A 19,629-nucleotide genomic window follows, 5' to 3' on the forward strand; every position below is an offset into this window, starting at 1 on the left:
TAGGCCGTGGATTTTTTAAAAATATTTTTTCAATTTGCAAGAAGGACGTGTATTTTTTAAAAATATTTTTTCAATTTCCAACAATGGCGTCGATTTTTTAAAAATATTTTTTCTAGTATACATTTTTCAATGAAGCAATATTGGCGCCTAAAGCTATGCTTTATTTAGCTCATATATTTTCTAAAAAATGTTTTTTTTCAATTTCCAACGAGGACGTGGATTTTTTAAAAATATTTTTCCAAGTATACATTTTCAAAGAAGCAATATTGGCGCCTAAAGCTATGCTTTATTTAACAACCTAAACTACATGGTTTATTAAAATTTGCTTGATGTAAATGTGGCTTTACTCTCTGTACATTAGTCAAGGTGGACAAGAAATTACATGCTCTTCGATTAATAGAAATAACGGGTTTTATTAAGACATCATTAAAAGGACACACAAAATTTGACAGCCGTTAATATTTGTATGGGAAAAATACATAAATTATTGCACAGCTGATGTAATTTCCCTTTTTTTTTGATTAGGTGACTCTCTCTCTCTCCCTTTGTTGGTATTCAAGTATTATAAAAAAGAGCACAGTTGGAGTCTAGGTGTGCAAAAAAGGACATGCTCTTTAATAAATAATACAGGGATGCTCACAAAAATTTTTTATTTTTGTTGGCAAGAGCCATTTTTCTACACAAGGGTAAGGACATAAATAGAGAGAGAGTGACAATACTGTGAATTGTTGACACGATAATGTATTGTGGCGAGTGTGGCTGAAATAAAATCATGTACATTTTAATTAAGAGAGTCAGGATAATGCGCAGCATTCAATTTATTTCTCTATAAAATAGAAAGAAATCTAATACTCTCAGCTGGTCTGGCTGGCTGCAGTGGAGTATTTGTGGCAACTTATAGGGAAATATTATGATGATGTGAAGAAAAATCAGTTGCAAAGTTACGTGATTAAAGGATACAACAAATACAACGGTTGAAATATTCTACGAAAGGAAAGAATAATTTTGTTTTATAAGAAATGTAATAAATGTTGTTTTGAAAAGAAGAAAAAAAATAGGAAAAAATATGTGCAAAAAATAATAATATCACACTTGTGAAAAGAGAGAATATTGTGTAAACAAAAAAGATTAAAAGGAAAATCCCACAAAATATGGCAAATTCAAAGAAGAAATTTCTAAAGCAACAAAAAACAGCTTGAAAATCTCCTGGTTTAGTAAAACTTTGAAACTGCGGACAACAAAAACGGAATATTTTAATCTCCAAACAAATGTCCAGTTTATGGAAATTATGTAAAATTTTCTTCGGTGTTATGTGTTGTTGCTGCTGAAGAAGATACAGAAGAAGAGGAGGAAATAGTAATGAAAAATAACTCGCCTTGTAATGCTAACTAAAATTATCCTTCTTCTTCATTGTTGTTCGTTGTCTGCTGCTGTAAATTAAAAAGTTTTCCATTTAGAAAAAAAAGTAAAGAACTTGAATCTCTGCTACCCCTCAGTCACCTGCTCCTGCACAAAGTAAGTAACCGAAAAAAAAGATTTTTTTTGACAAAAATTCCCCAACAATTATAAAAGTCCTGACGTCTGACTCCCCAAGTGTTAACTTTCATTTGGCCTTTTTAACCTTTTTTGTTGTTGCTGTTTTGGTTTCAAAATCGATTGGTTAAAGAAATACGAAAAAAACGTAACAAAACGACTTTTGAAATAGCCATGCCATAGCTTCCTTAAACAGAAGAAAGCAACGAACGTTCTGCAATTATTTTCTGCTTTTCAAATGTTTGCTACAAATTTCTCCCTCCCTCTTGCTACTCTGCTCCTCAGCTGGCTAGCTGACTCTACACTTTGACTGGCTGCTTGTCGTCGTAGACTCATTTAGACGTGTGGTGGTTCTGTCCTGTGGTGTTTTTGTTCCTTTTGCTGGTTTTGTTTTTGTAATTTACCCTTAAACCAAATAATACCACAAACAGCAACAACAACAACAATATTCACGACAGTTACACAATAACACAAAAAATATAGTAGCTGATGGTGATGTTGATGATGAAGAAGAAGAAAAAACCTCGCGTGCATAAAAATCCTAGACATAGTGGAACTGTCTAGGACTGACTGACTTGACTGGAGTGGAGTATACGCGGCGCATAGATGGGTGTGTGTACCATTTAGTTAGGCGCATATCCTATTTAATGTTTGTATGTATGTAGATATGTATGTGTGCGCGTCTCTATAATAAACCAAAAACGTCAACTCCCTATTTTTGATGGGTTGCTTTAGTTTCTCGCTCGTTTTTTTTTTGGGAATGTTGTCTTTTGTCCTTTAGCTTCTCATATATACAAAATAAAACAATAACAACAACAGAGATGAAAAAAGTTTTGAATGGCGAACACAATTATGAATGAAACATTATTTGAATGTGGGAAAAATGTTAGGAAGGATGTTGATTTTTTTGAAAATATTTTTCAAAACAGCCACAAGCTGGTGGATTTTTTAAAAATATTTTTCAAAGCAGCCACAAATACGTGGATTTTTTAAAAATATTTTTCAAAGCAGCCACAAGGACGAGGATTTTTTAAAATATTTTTCAAAGCAGCCACAAGGACGAGGATTTTTTAAAAATATTTTTCAAAGCAGCCACAAGCAGGTGGATTTTTTAAAAATATTTTTCAAAGAAGCCACAAGCAGGTGGATTTTTTAAAAATATTTTTCAAAGAAGCCACAAGGACGTGGATTTTTAAAAATATTTTTCAAAGAAACCACAAGGACGAGGATTTTTTAAAAATAATTTTCAAAGAAGCCACAAAGACGTGGATTTTTTAAAATTTTTTTTCAAAGCAGCCACAAATACGTGGATTTTTTAAAAATATTTTTCAAAGAAGCCACAAGCAGGTGGATTTTTTAAAAATATTTGTCAAAGCAGCCACAAGCAGGTGGATTTTTTAAAAATATTTTTCAAAGAAGCCACAAGCAGGTGGATTTTTTAAAAATATTTGTCAAAGCAGCCACAAGCAGGTGGATTTTTTAAAAATATTTTTAAAAGTAGCCACAAGCAGGTGGATTTTTTAAAAATATTTTTAAAAGAAGCCACAAGCAGGTGGATTTTTTAAAAATATTTTTCAAAGAAGCCACAAGCAGGTGGATTTTTTAAAAATATTTTTAAAAGAAGTCACAAGCAGGTGGATTTTTTAAAAATATTTTTAAAAGAAGCCACAAGCAGGTGGATTTTTTTACAAATATTTTTCAAAGCAGCCACAAAGACGTGGATTTTTTAAAAATATTTTTCAAAGAAGCCACAAGCAGGTGGATTTTTTAAAAATATTTTCCAAAGAAGCCACAAGGACGTGGATTTTTTAAAAATATTTTTCAAAGCAGCCACAAGCAGGTGGATTTTTTAAAAATATTTTTCAAAGAAGCCACAAGCAGGTGGATTTTTTTACAAATATTTTTCAAAGCAGCCACAAAGACGTGGATTTTTTAAAAATATTTTTCAAAGAAGCCACAAGCAGGTGGATTTTTTAAAAATATTTTCCAAAGAAGCCACAAGGACGTGGATTTTTTAAAAATATTTTTCAAAGAAGCCACAAGCAGGTGGATTTTTTAAAAATATTTTTCAAAGAAGCCACAAGCAGGTGGATTTTTTAAAAATATTTGTCAAAGCAGCCACAAGCAGGTGGATTTTTTAAAAATATTTTTAAAAGAAGCCACAAGCAGGTGGATTTTTTAAAAATATTTGTCAAAGCAGCCACAAGCAGGTGGATTTTTTAAAAATATTTTTCAAAGCAGCCACATGGACGAGGATTTTTTAAAAATATTTTTCAAAGCAGCCACAAATACGTGGATTTTTTAAAAATATTTTTCAAAGCAGCCACATGGACGAGGATTTTTTAAAAATATTTTTCAAAGCAGCCACAAATACGTGGATTTTTTAAAAATATTTTTCAAAGCAGCCACAAATACGTGGATTTTTTAAAAATATTTTTCAAAGAAGCCACAAGCTGGTGGATTTTTTAAAAATATTTTTCAAAGAAGCCACAAGCAGGTGGATTTTTTAAAAATATTTTTCAAAGAAGCCACAACCAGGTGGATTTTTTAAAAATATTTTTCAAAGAAGCCACAAGCAGGTGGATTTTTTAAAAAATATTTTTCAATGAAGCCACAAGCAGGTGGATTTTTTAAAAATATTTTTCAATGAAGCCACAAGCAGGTGGATTTTTTAAAAATATTTTTCAAAGAAGCCACAAGCAGGTGGATTTTTTAAAAATATTTTTCAAAGAAGCCACATGCAGGTGGATTTTTTAAAAATATTTTTCAAAGAAGCCACAAGCAGGTGGATTTTTTAAAAATATTTTTCAAAGAAGCCACAAGCAGGTGGATTTTTTAAAAATATTTTTCAAAGAAGCCACAAGCAGGTGGATTTTTTAAAAATATTTGTCAAAGCAGCCACAAGCAGGTGGATTTTTTAAAAATATTTTTAAAAGAAGCCACAAGCAGGTGGATTTTTTAAAAATATTTGTCAAAGCAGCCACAAGCAGGTGGATTTTTTAAAAATATTTTTAAAAGTAGCCACAAGCAGGTGGATTTTTTAAAAATATTTTTAAAAGAAGCCACAAGCAGGTGGATTTTTTAAAAATATTTTTCAAAGAAGCCACAAGCAGGTGGATTTTTTTAAAATATTTTTAAAAGAAGTCACAAGCAGGTGGATTTTTTAAAAATATTTGTCAAAGCAGCCACAAGCAGGTGGATTTTTTAAAAATATATTTCAAAGCAGTCACAAGGACGAGGATTTTTTAAAAATATTTTTCAAAGCAGCCACAAGGACGAGGATTTTTTAAAAATATTTTTCAAAGCAGTCACAAGGACGAGGATTTTTTAAAAATATTTTTCAAAGAAGCCACAAATACGTGGATTTTTTAAAAATATTTTTCAAAGCAGCCACAAGGACGAGGATTTTTTAAAAATATTTTTCAAAGCAGCCACAAATACGTGGATTTTTTAAAAATATTTTTCAAAGCAGTCACAAGGACGAGGATTTTTTAAAAATATTTTTCAAATCAGCCACAAGGACGAGGATTTTTTAAAAATATTTTTCAAAGCAGTCACAAGGACGAGGATTTTTTAAAAATATTTTTCAAAGAAGCCACAAATACGTGGATTTTTTAAAAATATTTTTCAAAGCAGCCACAAGGACGAGGATTTTTTAAAAATATTTTTTAAAGCAGCCACAAATACGTGGATTTTTTAAAAATATTTTTCAAAGCAGCCACAAGGACGAGGATTTTTTAAAAATATTTTTCAAAGCAGCCACAAGGACGAGGATTTTTTAAAAATATTTTTTAAAGCAGCCACAAATACGTGGATTTTTTAAAAATATTTTTCAAAGCAGCCACAAGGACGAGGATTTTTTAAAAATATTTTTCAAAGCAGCCACAAATACGTGGATTTTTTAAAAATATTTTTCAAAGCAGCCACAAGGACGAGGATTTTTTAAAAATATTTTTCAAAGCAGCCACAAATACGTGGATTTTTTAAAAATATTTTTCAAAGCAGCCACAAATACGTGGATTTTTTAAAAATATTTTTCAAAGCAGCCACAAGGACGAGGATTTTTTAAAAATATTTTTCAAAGCAGCCACAAATACGTGGATTTTTTAAAAATATTTTTCAAAGTAGCCACAAGGACGAGGATTTTTTAAAAATATTTTTCAAAGAAGCCACAAGCAGGTGGATTTTTTAAAAATATTTTTCAAAGAAGCCACAAGCAGGTGGATTTTTTAAAAATATTTTTCAAAGAAGCCACAAGGACGAGGATTTTTTAAAAATATTTTTCAAAGCAGTCACAAGCAGGTGGATTTTTTAAAAATATTTTTCAAAGAAGCCACAAGCAGGTGGATTTTTTAAAAATATTTTTCAAAGAAGCCACAAGCAGGTGGATTTTTTAAAAATATTTTTCAAAGCAGCCACAAATACGTGGATTGTTTAAATACTTTTCTAAGGGCGTGGATTTTTTAAAAAATATTTTTTAAGGACGTGGAATTTTTAAAAATATTTTTCCAATGACGTGGATTTTTTGAAAATTTTTCTAAGGACGTGGATTTTTTAAAAATTTTTTTTTTTTTTAATTTTTTAAAAAATATTTTTTTAAGGACGTTATTTTTTTAATATTTTTCTAAAGACGTGGATTTTTGAAAAACAATTTTTTAAGGACGTGTATTTTTTTAAACATTTTTCTAAGGACGTGTATGTATTTTTAAATATTTTTCTAAGGACGTGTATATTTTTTAGATATTTTTCTTAAGACTTGTATATTTTTTAAATTTTTCTCTAAGGACGTCTATATTTCTTAAATTTTTTTTCTAAGGACGTGTATATTTTTTAAATATTTTTCTAAGGACTGGATTTTTTAAAAAATATTTTTTAAGGACGTGGAATTTTTAAAAATATTTTTCCAATGACGTGGATTTTTTGAAAATTTTTCTAAGGACGTGGATTTTTTAAAAAAATATTTTTTTAAGGACGTGTATTTTTTTAATATTTTTCTAAGGACGTGTATATTTTTTAAATATTTTTCTAAGGACGTGGATTTTTTAAAAAATATTTTTTAAGGACGTGTATTTTTTTAATATTTTTCTAAGGATGTGTATATTTTTTAAATATTTTTCTAAGGACGTGGATTTTTTAAAAAATATTTTTTAAGGACGTGTATATTTTTAATATTTTTCTAAGGACGTGTATATTTTTTAAATATTTTTCTAAGGACGTGGATTTTTTAAAAAATGTTTTTTAAGGACGTGTATTTTTTTAATATTTTTCTAAGGACGTGTATATTTTTTAAATATTTTTTAAGGACGTGTATTTTTTTAATAAGGACGTCTATATTTTTTAAATATTTTTTTAAGGACGTGTATTTTTTTAATATTTTTCTAAGGACGTGTATATTTTTTAAATATTTTTCTAAGGACGTGGATATTTTTTAAATATTTTTTAAGGACGTATATTTTTTAATATTTTTCTAAGGACGTGTATATTTTTTAAATATTTTTCTAAGGACGAGGATTTTTGAAAAAAAAAAAATTTTAAGGACGTGTATTTTTTTTAAACATTTTTCTAAGGACGTGTATTTTTTTAATATTTTTCTAAGGACGTGTATATTTCTTAAATATTTTTTCTAAGGACGTGTATTTATTTAAAATATTTTTCTAAGGACGAGTATATTTTTTAAAAATTTTTCTAAGGACGTTTATATTTTTAAATATTTTTCTAAGGTCGTGTATACTTTTTATATATTTTTCTAAGGATGTGCATATTTTTTAAATATTTTTATATTGTATTTTGTGGTTTATTTCGTACCGGTCTCAACCTTCGAATACATAAAGTCAATCATTATACGCCACGAATAACCACCTTATTGTCTACAATACTCATATTTCTTCTTTAAATGTCAAATTTAAATGTCAAACCACAATTACTTAACGGTTCAATTATTGCGGGGTAGAGAGACAGCAACGACATTAAAACACAAGTACTTCACCCACTTACCTTGATCCATTAGTAAATGGCTGGTTTTATCAATCAATAACAATCTCTATAAAGAATAACCATGTTAATAATGACATTTCAGGACTTGTTTATGTTTGTCGTGAACACACAGTGACGCACACACACACTCACCATACATAATGATTTGCCTTTTGTGTTTAGGCAGGAGGCACATTACCCTTGTCCTTATACTTGGAGATAATTACTAAGCACTTAGAGCTTTATTAGCATTAGTCTTCTTCTTTCTTTCTTCCATTTTCATTATGTTTTTATCAGTATTTTTTTAATTATATTTTCCATCATTATTTTACAATTTCAATAACTTGTTTTATACACTCCCTTGCATGCATTTTATACCACCCTCTTTCGAACAACAACAACAATGTGTCATGTGTGTTTACACAGAATCACAACAACACTCAAAGTCAAACACACACGAACTCTATTTACAGAACAGCTGGCACCTTATGCTCTTTCCTCTTCTCATAACAGTAGTTCCCTCCCTCCTCATAACATTACTCTCTTCCTCTCGCATGTAACGGAGGATTACCACCCTCCATAAAAGGTTATATGAGTTTAAGATATGAAAAACAATAAAACAAAATTAGAACAATAACAATATGTTAAGTACTCGGGTACTTCATATTTCTCCTCTTGTCGTGTCTTTTCATGATTTTTCTTGTTTCGATGAGTTGATGCCAAAACCCCTCTCAACCTTTCTTTCTCTCTCTCTCTCCCTATAATATTTATATTTTTATTTTACTCTTCAAAAGAGATGTAACTGTTGTTGGTTACATTGCCGCATACTTGTTTTTGTTGTCTAAGTGTTTAGGGAAAATAACAGTAAAAACAACAACAACAAAATCCTTTATGCATCATTGAAGATGTTAGATTTTCAAAAAGAAGAAGAAGAACATGACAAAGCAACACAATTATATGGGGGCAAAGAAATTATCAACCGGGAGAAGTACCTACCAAACCTTCATTACTCAATGATAGGTGGAAAATGTCATTAGAGTGGGAGGCCAAGTCAATGAAAGTGAATTTTTCGCATCCTCTTCCTCTCTCACCATCATATTTATCCTTTATAAAGAAAAAGAAATACTTGAAGGACACTTTACTGTAGCTCGACTTGACTTGATATTATGTTTGTTGTTGTTGCCAGATGTTCTTCTATACCCCACATGACAAAAATATGTTATTTGCCGGGTGGCTTTGTGGGATTTTTTGTGTATTCCAAGGCTTTATTTATATATAACTTCGTCAAGAAAGACATCTTGACACTTTTTTTTATCAAAAATAAGTTCTATTGTTACTCATGATTATTCTGTCAATAAAACAACAAAAATAGGCAACTATAATAAAACAAGCGTATGAGTTACAAACATATCAAGCTCCAAATTTGATCATACGCCACCTCCATCAAGACCGAATAATCATCAAGGAGACTAAATAATACTTCTATAGGGAATCTTCAATTCAGCCAGGCTTAATTGAAGAAACCTCAGCAAGGCCGAATTGAAGATTCCACCTCAATTCAGAAAGCTTTCAGCCTGGCTAAATATATTCAAACATTTATTGTTTCAAATTTAAAAACAGCAAGTTTTTAAAGTGGGCGTAGTTAAAATGTATATACTTTAGGGAAAGGAAAAAAGATTTAAAATATACATCCTTAGATAAATATTTTAAAAGAACACAGGTCCTTGAAAAAATATGTTAAAAATATAAACGTCCCTAGAAAAATATTACAAAACTATAAACGTCCTTAGAGAAATATTTAAAAAATATACACGTTCTCAAAAAATATTTAAAAAATATACACGTGCTCTGAAAAAGTATCTAAAAAATATACATATCCTTAAAGAAAAATTTAAAAAATTAATACGTCCTTAGAGAAATATTTAAAAATACACAACTCCTTAGAAAAATATTTAAGAATTATACACGTCCTTGGAAAACCATTTATACACGTCCTTGGAAAACTTAGAGAAATATTCATAAAAATGAAAAAATATTTAAAAAAATATACACAAACTTAGAAAAATATTTAAAATTATACACGTCCTTGGAAAAATATATAAAAAAGCACCTCCTTAGAAAAATATTTAAAAAATATACACGTCATTGGAAAAATATTTAAAAATATACACGTCCTTGGAAAAATATTTAAAAAAATATGCACCTCCTTAGAAAAATATTTAAAAAATATACACGTCATTGGAAAAATATTTAAAAATATACACGTCCTTTGAAAAATATTTTAAAAAAAAATATGCACCTCCTTAGAAAAATATTTAAGAAATATATATATTAAAACAAGTAAGAAAAGTCTATAGTCGGACGGAGCCGACCATGGGATACCCTATACCACTGTCCCTGGACAATCGCTCTCCACGGAACTTCTTTTCAATGATTGTGAACATTTAATTATCAAATATCAGAGATGTAATGTATAATACTTATGACCAAAACCAAAAAGTTATCTAGCATGACAAATACATTTTTAGCAGGAAAGGAACATTTAGTTCACACAAACGTTGATTTGTACGCTTCTTCTTCATCATAAACTCAAACTTTGTTTAAAATTTTGCGGGTTATTATTTTGACTTACAGAGCCGCTACAAAATTGGTTAAAATTTTGTTTTTGGTCTATTTCATCCCCTGAACATTTCATGATCATCACCAAAAACTAATCATTTCTATTCTGGCCCGAACCCAACCTCCTTAAAAAAAATCGTTACAATCGGTCCATAATTGCGGCCTTGTTTACAATTTTTAATGGACGGACACACATCGCTAAATCGCTTTATAAATTCGAGATATGAATTTTGGCATACCAAATAAGGGGTCTAGGACGAATATTTCGTGGTGTTACATAAACTTTTGGAGAGACAATATGTAGCATGGGATAAAAATGTGAAAAATGTGAGAACCCATTATATATTAGGCAGTAGGCCCGTTATCTAGCAAACACTTTATTGCAATTTACATCAGAGGAAAGGTCAGTAGTTTTTTCCATATGTAGGCTACTTTGCGAAATATATATGTCCTCGAGGAATTCAAATATCGACCAAAAATAAAATTTTTATATTTTTCATACAAAAGTAGTGGTCCATTTCACCCGCTAAAGAATATCAGATCATCATTCAAAATTGTAGGCATCTTTTTCGACCTATACTCTTACCCGGTGCAAAATTTCGTAACTATTGATGTATAATTGCGACTTCTAGCGAGTTTATTATTACACTACAAACAAATAACGGAATATATTAGGCTGTAACTCTGTTATATGATCATGCACACCAACATAATTGGCATCAATTGCAAGGTCAAGCGTTCCACTTTCAAGTATATCTCACTTGTCCGGAATGTCACTTCCAGGAATTAAGATATAAGCTGTATATTAAATATTTTCACAATTTTCACACAAAAGTTTTGGTCCATTTAACCCTCTAAATATTATCCGATCGCCATCTCAAATTGCAAGCTACTCCTTTGTGATATACTCTTACCTTATTTAAAATTACGCGTTGATCAGACTATTATTGAGACCTACAGAGCCGCTAGAAAATTGGATAAATATTATGTTTTTGGTCCATTTCACCCGCTAAATATTTCACGATCATCACCAATAAGAATAGGGATCTATTCTGATCTGAACCCGACCTCCATACAAAATTTCGTGACGATCGGTCCATAATTGCGGCCTGGAGCGTGTTTACAATTTATAATGGACAGACGGACGGACGGACGGACGGACTGACGGACGGACACACATCTCAAAATCGCTTTATCTAGTCGAGATATGAAGATTGGTATACCACATTGGGGGTCTCCGACGAATATTTCGCGGTGTTACATGAATTTTTACCAAAACAAACTTATAATACCCTTTTCCACATTGTGGTATAGGGTATAAAAATATGAACGCCCTCAGAAATATATTTTAAAAGTATACGCGTCCTTAGAAAAATATTTAAAAAATATACACGTCCTTGGATTTTTTCTTTAAATCCACGACGTTGAAAAAAAAAAAATTAAAATCCACGTCCTTAGAAAAATATTTAAAAAATATAAACGTCCTAAGAAAAATATTTAAAAAATATACACGTCCTTAGAAAAATATTTAAAAATATACACGTCCTTGGAATTTTTTTAAATCCGCAAGGTGGAAAAAATTTAAAATCCACGTCCTTAGAAAAATATTACAAAAATATACACGTCTTTAAAAAAATATTTAAAAAATATACACGTCCTTAGAAAAATATTTAAAAAATATACACGTCCTTGGATTTTTTTTTTAAATCCACGAAGTTGAAAAAAAAAATTAAAATCCACGTCTTTAGAAAAATATTAAAAAAATATACACGTCTTTAGAAAAATATTTAAAAAATATAAATGTCCTAAGAAAAATATTTAAAAAATATACACGTCCTTAGAAAAATATTTAAAAAATATAAACGCCCTAAGAAAAATATTTAAAAAATATACACGTCCTTAGAAAAATATTTAAAAAATATAAACGCCCTAAGAAAAATATTTAAGAAATATTTAAAATATATAGAATATAGAACATTGGTGGCGTCGTTTTTATTGGGATAGCTAATACAATTTTGTTTCTTCAAAATAGTCTGGCTTAATCCCATTGTTGTTGTTTTATTATTTTAAAACAACTAATTTATTAGTGGAAAAGTTTTGGCATTGTTCGCCAAGGGGTAAGGCAAGGAAGACTAGTTTCGATCCACGCCACTTGACGTCCTTGAAAAAAATTTTTTCAAAAATCCACGTCCTTAAAAAAATATTTAAAAATAATTACGTCCTTAAAAATATATTTAAAAATTCACGTCCTTGAAAAAATATATTTAAAGAATCCACGTCCATGAAAAAATATATTTGAAGTGAAAAAAAATATTTTAAAAATTCACGCCTTTGAAAAAAATATTTAAAAATAAATACGTCCTAGAAAAAATGTATTTAAAAATTCACGTCCTTGAAAAACTATTTTTAAAGAAACCACCTCCATAAAAAATTAATTTAAAAATGCACGTCCTTGAAAAAATATATTTAAAAATTCACGTCCTTGAAAAAATATATTTGAATTAAAAAAAAAAAAAATATTTTAAAAATTCACGTCCTTGAAAGATATTTTTAAAGAAACAACGTCCATGAAAAAATATATTTAAAAATGCACGTCCTTGAAAAAATATATTTAAAGAATCCACGTCCATGAAAAAATATATTTGAATTGAAAAAAAAAAAAAATATTTTAAAAAATCACGTCCTTGAAAAAATATTTAAAAATAAATACGTCCGTGAAAAAATGTATTTAAAAATTCTCGTCCTTGAAAACAATTTTTAAAGAAACCACCTCCATAAAAAATTAATTTAAAAATTCACGTCCTTTAAAAAACATTTCAAAATTCAAGTCCTTTAATTTGTTTTAAAAATTCACGTTTTCAAAAAAAAAAAAAACACCCTTTAAACGTTTTTATTTTAAAAATTTACGTCCTTTTATTTATTTTTTTTTAATTCATGTCCTTTGAACTTTTTTAATTTAAAAATATTTTTAAAAATCCACGTCCTTAGAAAAATATTTTTAAATCCTCGTTCATATAAAACTATTTTTAAAAATCTACGTCCTGAGAAAAACATTTTTAAAAACCCCATGTCCTTAGAAAGCTTTTTTAAAAAATCCACGTCCTTGGAAAATATTTTTAAAAATTTACATCCTTAAAAATATTTTAGAAAATGCACGTCCTTGGAAAATTATTTAAAAAAATACAAGTCATTGGAAAGATATTTTTAAAAAATTAGCGTTCTTGGAAAAATATTTTAAAAAAAATTTCAAACTTGAAAAAATATTTTTAAAAAATCCTCGTCCTTGCAAAAACTTTTTAAAAAAAAAATCTCATCATTGGAAAAATATTATTTAGAACTCCCCGTCCTTGGAAATTTTTTTAAAAAATTCTCGTCTTTGTTAAATATTTTTAAAAATCCTAGTCTTTGAAAAAAAAATTTTTTTTAAAAATCCAAGTCCTTGAAAAAATATTTTTAAATTACACTGTGTGTAATTTTTTGAGTCATGTTTTATTAACCATATTCTGACTCCACAGTGTGATAGAACACAAAAAAGAGAAGACACGTGTCTCGCCGTTTTTCCCTATCTCATCAATTTTCGCGGTTATAGGCCTCCAAAGGTTTGAGGCTTTGATGTAAAAAGGGTCGTTTAGTCGGGGCTATATCTTCCAAACCGTTAGGAAACTTGAATTTATCTCAGAGGCAAAGTTGTAGCTCTTGTCTTAAAGAACAAACATTGTGAACACATATAATCCATCAAACTTCATCTGTAAGGTCAAAATCGCCATAGTCAAATTTCTTTTAAAATTTTTTCTCAAGTTTTGTTATACACCTATCAAACCGATCAAATTTGAAGCAAACAACCAACTACAAAAATATTCCTCAGATCTCAATAAACATCTTTCAAGAATATACGAACTCTGTAGAAACGGATCGTAATGGTCAAAATAGCAAAACAATTTCGATTTTTATGCTCTTTTCTCGGCTTCTGCTCCATAGATACTAAACCGTTCAAAATTCAAGAAAACAATCAACCACAATATTGTAACAAAGGCATCAATAAACAACTTTCTGGAACATACGAAATGTCTATGAACGGTTCTTAATGGTAAAAATAGCAAAAATCTTTTGAACATATCCAATTTTTATACTTTTTTCTCCGACTCTGGTCCAAAGATACGCAACCGCTCAAAAATTAAGGATACAGTCAACCACAAAAATGTACCTAAGATTGCAATAAACAACTTTTTAGAACATATGAAGATTCTAGGAACAATTCTTCAAGCTCAAACTTCGATTATTTTAGATCATTATTTCCTGTTCAGGTCACTAAATAACAAACTTTCAAAATTCCTTGAGTTTTTAACAGTTTGTTATTTCCAAACCTGTGCAGGGGGAACGTTAAAATAGTTTAATTGTTCGTGAATTTCAGCCCTAAGAATCATTCCTAGAATCTTCATATGTTCTAAAAAGTTGTTTATTGCAATCTTAGGTACATTTTTGTGGTTGACTGTATTCTTAATTTTTGAGCGGTTGCGTATCTTTGGACCAGAGTCGGAGAAAAAAGTATAAAAATTGGATATTTTCAAAAGATTTTTGCTATTTTTACCATTAAGAACCGTTCATAGACATTTCTTATGTTCCAGAAAGTTGTTTATTGATGCCTTTGTTACAATATTGTGGTTGATTGTTTTCTTGAATTTTGAACGGTTTAGTATCTATGGAGCAGAAGCCGAAAAAAGAGCATAAAAATCGAAATTGTTTTGCTATTTTGACCATTAAGATCCGTTTCTTCAGAGTTCGTATATTCCTGAAAGATGTTTATTGAGATCTGAGGAATATTTTTGTAGTTGGTTGTTTGCTTCAAATTTGATCGGTTTGGTAGGTGTATAACAAAACTTGAGAAAAAATTTTAAAAGAAATTTGACTATGGCGATTTTGACCTTACAGATGAAGTTTGATGGATTATATGTGTTCACAATGTTTGTTCTTTAAGACAAGAGCTACAACTTTGCCTCTGAGATAAGTTCAAATTTCCTAACGGTTTGGAAGATATAGTCCTGACTAAATGACCCTTTTTACATCAAAGCCTCAAACCTTTGGAGGCCTTTAACCGCGAAAGTTGATGAGATACGAAAAAACGGCGAGACACGTGTCCTCTCTTTTTTGGTCTTCTATCACGATGCGGTGTCAGAATATGGTTAATAATTTTCGTGTTGCACAGTGTTATCCAAGTCTCTGAAAAACTATTTAAAAAAATACACGTCCTAAGAAAAATATTAAAAAAATATACACGTCCTTAGAAAAATATTTAAAAAATGTACACGTCCTTAGAAAAACATTTAAAAAATATATACGTCCTAAGAAAAATATTAAAAAAATATACACGTCCCTAGAAAAATATTTAAAAAAAAACGTCCTTGGAAAAATGTTTTTAAAAAATCCACGTCGTTGGAAAAAAATTTTAAATCCACGTCCTTGTAAAAATATTTAAAAAATATACATCCTTAAAAATATTTAGAAAAATTAACGTCCTTGAAAAAATAATTTTTAAGAATTCACGTCCCTTAAAAAAATTAAAATTCACGTCCTTTAAAGAAAATGTTTAAAAATTCATGTCCTTTAATGTTTTGTTTTAAATCCAATATTAAAAAAAACAAAGTTCGTAAAAATATATTTTTTAATATAAAAAATTTTAAATGCAAACGTCCTTGAAAAAGTATATTCAAAAATTCATATCCTTAAAAAATATTTAAAACTATTGACGTCCTTGAAAAAAAAAAAATATTTAAAAATAATTACGTCATTGAAAAATATATTTAAAAATTCTCGTCCTTGAAAAAATATATTTAAAGAATCCACGTCCATTAAAAAATTATATTTAAAATGCACGTCCTTTAAAAACAATTTTCCAAAATTCATGTCCTTTAATTTTTTAAAAAAAATTCACGTCCTTTAAAGAAAATTTTTAAAAATTCACGTCCTTTAAAATTTTGTTTTAAATCCAATATTTAAAAAAAATCCAAGCCCAGAAAAATATATATTTTAATATAAAAAATTTTAAATACAAACGTCCTTGAAAAATTATATTTAAAAATTCAAGTCCTTAAAAATATTTAAAACTATTGACGTCCTTGAAAAAAATATTTAAAAAAATTCAAATCCTTTATTTTTCTTAAATTCACGCTCTTTATAAATTTTTATTTTAAAAATTTATGTGCTTTTATTTTTTTTTCAATTCACGTCCTTTCAAAATATTTAAAAAAAAATCCACGTCCACAGATAAATATTTTTAAATCCTCGTTATTAGAAAACACTTTTCAAAAATCCACGTCCTTAGAAAAAATTTAAAAACCCCTTGTCCTTAGAAAGCATTTCGTAGAACTCCACGTCCTTGGAAAATATTTTTAAAATTTACATCCTTACAAATATTTTAAAAAATGCACGTCCTTGGAAAAATATTTAAACAAATGCAAGTACTTGGAAAAATATTTTTAAAAAATCCGCGTCTTTGTAAAAATATTTTTAAAAAAATCTCAACCTTAGAAAAATATTTTTAAAAAATCCACGTTCTTGCAAAAACATTTTTTAAAAAATGTCAACCTTGGAAAAATGTTTGTAAAAAATCAACGTCCTTGGAAAAAATTTTAAAAAATTACAGTTTTTGTTAAATATTTTCAAAAAATCCAAAAAAAAAGTCTCGTCTTTTTTAAATACCAATAAAAAATCCTCGTGTTTGAAAAAATATTATTTTAAAAATCCTCGTCCTTGAAATTTTTTTTTTAAAAATACACGTCCTTGAAAAAATATTTTTAAAAAATCCACTTCCTTAGAAAACGCTTTTAAAACCCCTTGTCCTAAGAAAGCCTTTCTTAAAAATCCACGTTCTTGGAAAATATTTATAAAAATTGACATCCTCAAAATTATTTTAAAAAATGCACGTCCTAGGAAATATTTTTAAAAAAATGCAAGTACTTGGAAAAATATTTTTAAAAAATCCGAGTCCTTGCAAAAACATTTTTAAAAAAAATCTCAACCTTGGAAAAATATTTTTAAAAAATCCGAGTCCTTGCAACAACATGTTTAAAAAAATCTCATCCTTGGAAAAGTTTTTTAAAATTCTCGTCTTTTTTAAATATCATTAAAAAAATTCCCGTCTTTGTTAAGTATTTTTAAAAAATTCACGTCCTTGCAAAAACATTTTTAAAACAATTCTCATCCCTGGTAAAGTTTATTAAAAATTCTTTTTTTAAATATCATTAAAAAAATCCTCGTCTTTGAAAAAAAATATTATTTTAAAAATCCTCGTCCTTGAAAAAATATTTTTAAAAAATCCACGCCCTTAAAAAATGTTTTTAAAAAATCCTCGTCCCTGAACAAATATTTTTAAAAAATCTCGTTGAAAAAGTATTTTTAACAAATTCAACTCCTTCGAAGAATATTTTCAAAAAATCCACGTCTTTAGAAATATATTTAAAAAATCCACATCCTTGTAAAAATATTTTTAAAAAATCCACGTTCTTGCAAAAAAATTTAGAAAATTGTCGCCCTTAAAAAAAAACCTAAAAAAATCCTCGTCCTTGGAAAAAATATTTAAAAAAATCCACGTTCTTTTGAAAAATATTAAAAAAATCCGCGTTATTGCAAAAAACAAATTTTAGAAAATTCTCGCCTCTGAAAAAAAAACTTAAAAAATCCTCGTCCTTGGAAAAGTATTTAAAAAAATCCGCATTCTTTGGATAAATATTTTAAAATATCCACAATAATGAAGTTTTTTTAAATCCACGTTCTTGCAAAAATATTTTCAAAAAATCCGCCTGCTTTTATAGAACTTTCCATAGATAAACTTTTATGCAGCCTCGTTAAATTGGATTTTCTAAAGAAAATTATTAATTCAGCCTTGCTGAATGTAGATTTCTTTGAGAAATCTCCAATTCAGCCTGGCTGAATTAGAGATTTCTTAATGAAATTTGGCTGAATACCTGATTTCTTATAAAAATCAATATTCATCTAGGCTGAATATGTTTGCAAATGGTTTTTAAGACCACAAATCATTTTTATAGTCATTATTCAAACAATCCAAATAATTCTTAAGGCAAAAAAAAGGATACGGAAATTCCTCACTCAACTAAAGAAAAGCAGAACAAAAAAACAACAACAGAAACACATGCCGCCAGCTAGCCAACAATTCATTCATTCAGTCAGTCAGTCAAACAAAACAAAATGGGTTCTTATGGAAAATGTGTCGGTGGATGGGCGGGCGGACAGAGGAGGCATCAGAGAAGAAAGAGTATAAAAGTGAGAATGACAAATGTTTATTAAACATTCAGGCCACAAGTAGCCATTTCATTGGAGCATGAGGGTGGGGGGGAGGTGGGTTGGTAATAGAGAAAACAGCACAAAAGGAAATATGAAACTGTGTAACCTATATCTTAGCAATGCAGATTCTCCAAAAACGACATGGCAACAAAACAACGAACACCGCCGCATCTTTATCCTTTTCATCAACATCATTATGGATAAAAAGCTGTTCCAGTGTTCCCTTTTTTCTTGTAAATATGTTGCCTTTGTCCGTCGTCGTTGTTGTTGTTGCTTGGCGTTTCTTCATAGCCGTCGTTATAATACAATGCAAATGATGTGTGGGATGAGTGGTTTTTTATTTAGCTTTCCCCTATTGGAGGAGCACCACACACACACATACCAACACACACTCACACTTTTTAAGCACACATTTCTTGTTTTCTTTCTTTGTGCTCTTTGTCCACAGGCTAAAGTTGTGATTGCATACATTATGTTCTCATCTCATTATACCCACACCCCCATCTCTCTGTCGAATCCCCTCAGCATGCGTGTAACGACAGGCTTTCCTCACTCTCGTATGCAAACTAATTTTGCATATGACAATATTTACACTTCAACATGTTAAGGATATCTTATCACAGGACTTGGGTATTTACAATATTGAAAGGCAAAAACGTCAGTCAGGCCGTCGCCCACCAAGCAGGCCGGCAACCTGTGTGTGCAGCTAGAAAAAGGAACGACAACAAAAGCCAAATAGAAGTCATAATGATGCAGGAAAAGGATAAAGATGCGAGAGGGTAAAACAAAGCCGAAGAAGACGAAGAAAAAGAACAGAAAAAAGCGCCAGAGATTATGTGTGTCAATAGTTTTTTGATTGTAGGACGGACGTTCGTTGAAAACGACAAGCGGCATAAATTAAATAAAGGAGCTCCTCAAACGCTACACGATGATGATGATGAGTGAGTGCAATGTAGGTGCAATAGCACACACACACAATCAAATGCATTGTGTGTACACAAAAACAAAGTACAATAAATGAAAGAGGACAAATATCAAATTTTTAATAGCTCGAAAGGGTATTGGGAACATTTGGCGCAAACAAATATTTAAACTTTTTGGGGCATCAACAGATGATCATGGAGTTCAAACAAACAAAGGCACAAGTGAAAGTTGAAGCTAAAAATCTAGATTTGAAGACAAATATAAATTAGAAATTCATAATAT

At 29.2% G+C, this 19,629-nt stretch overlaps 1 protein-coding gene across 1 annotated transcript in view; it reads left to right on the forward strand.

Annotated features, from left to right (window-relative positions):
• Positions 1-900: 900 nt before the first annotated feature.
• Positions 901-19,629, forward strand: part of FucTA (glycoprotein 3-alpha-L-fucosyltransferase A) — a 35,485-nt gene continuing 16,756 nt past the window's right edge. Inside the window, exon 1 of the mRNA XM_073987971.1 lies at positions 901-1,515. The gene's annotated coding sequence lies outside the window, so the exon portion shown is untranslated. The remainder of the gene's footprint in view (positions 1,516-19,629) is intronic.

The sequence above is a fragment of the Musca autumnalis genome, unplaced genomic scaffold, assembly GCF_047663935.1.
Source record: "Musca autumnalis isolate F117 unplaced genomic scaffold, ASM4766393v1 scaffold_4, whole genome shotgun sequence".
NCBI lineage: Eukaryota > Metazoa > Arthropoda > Insecta > Diptera > Muscidae > Musca > Musca autumnalis.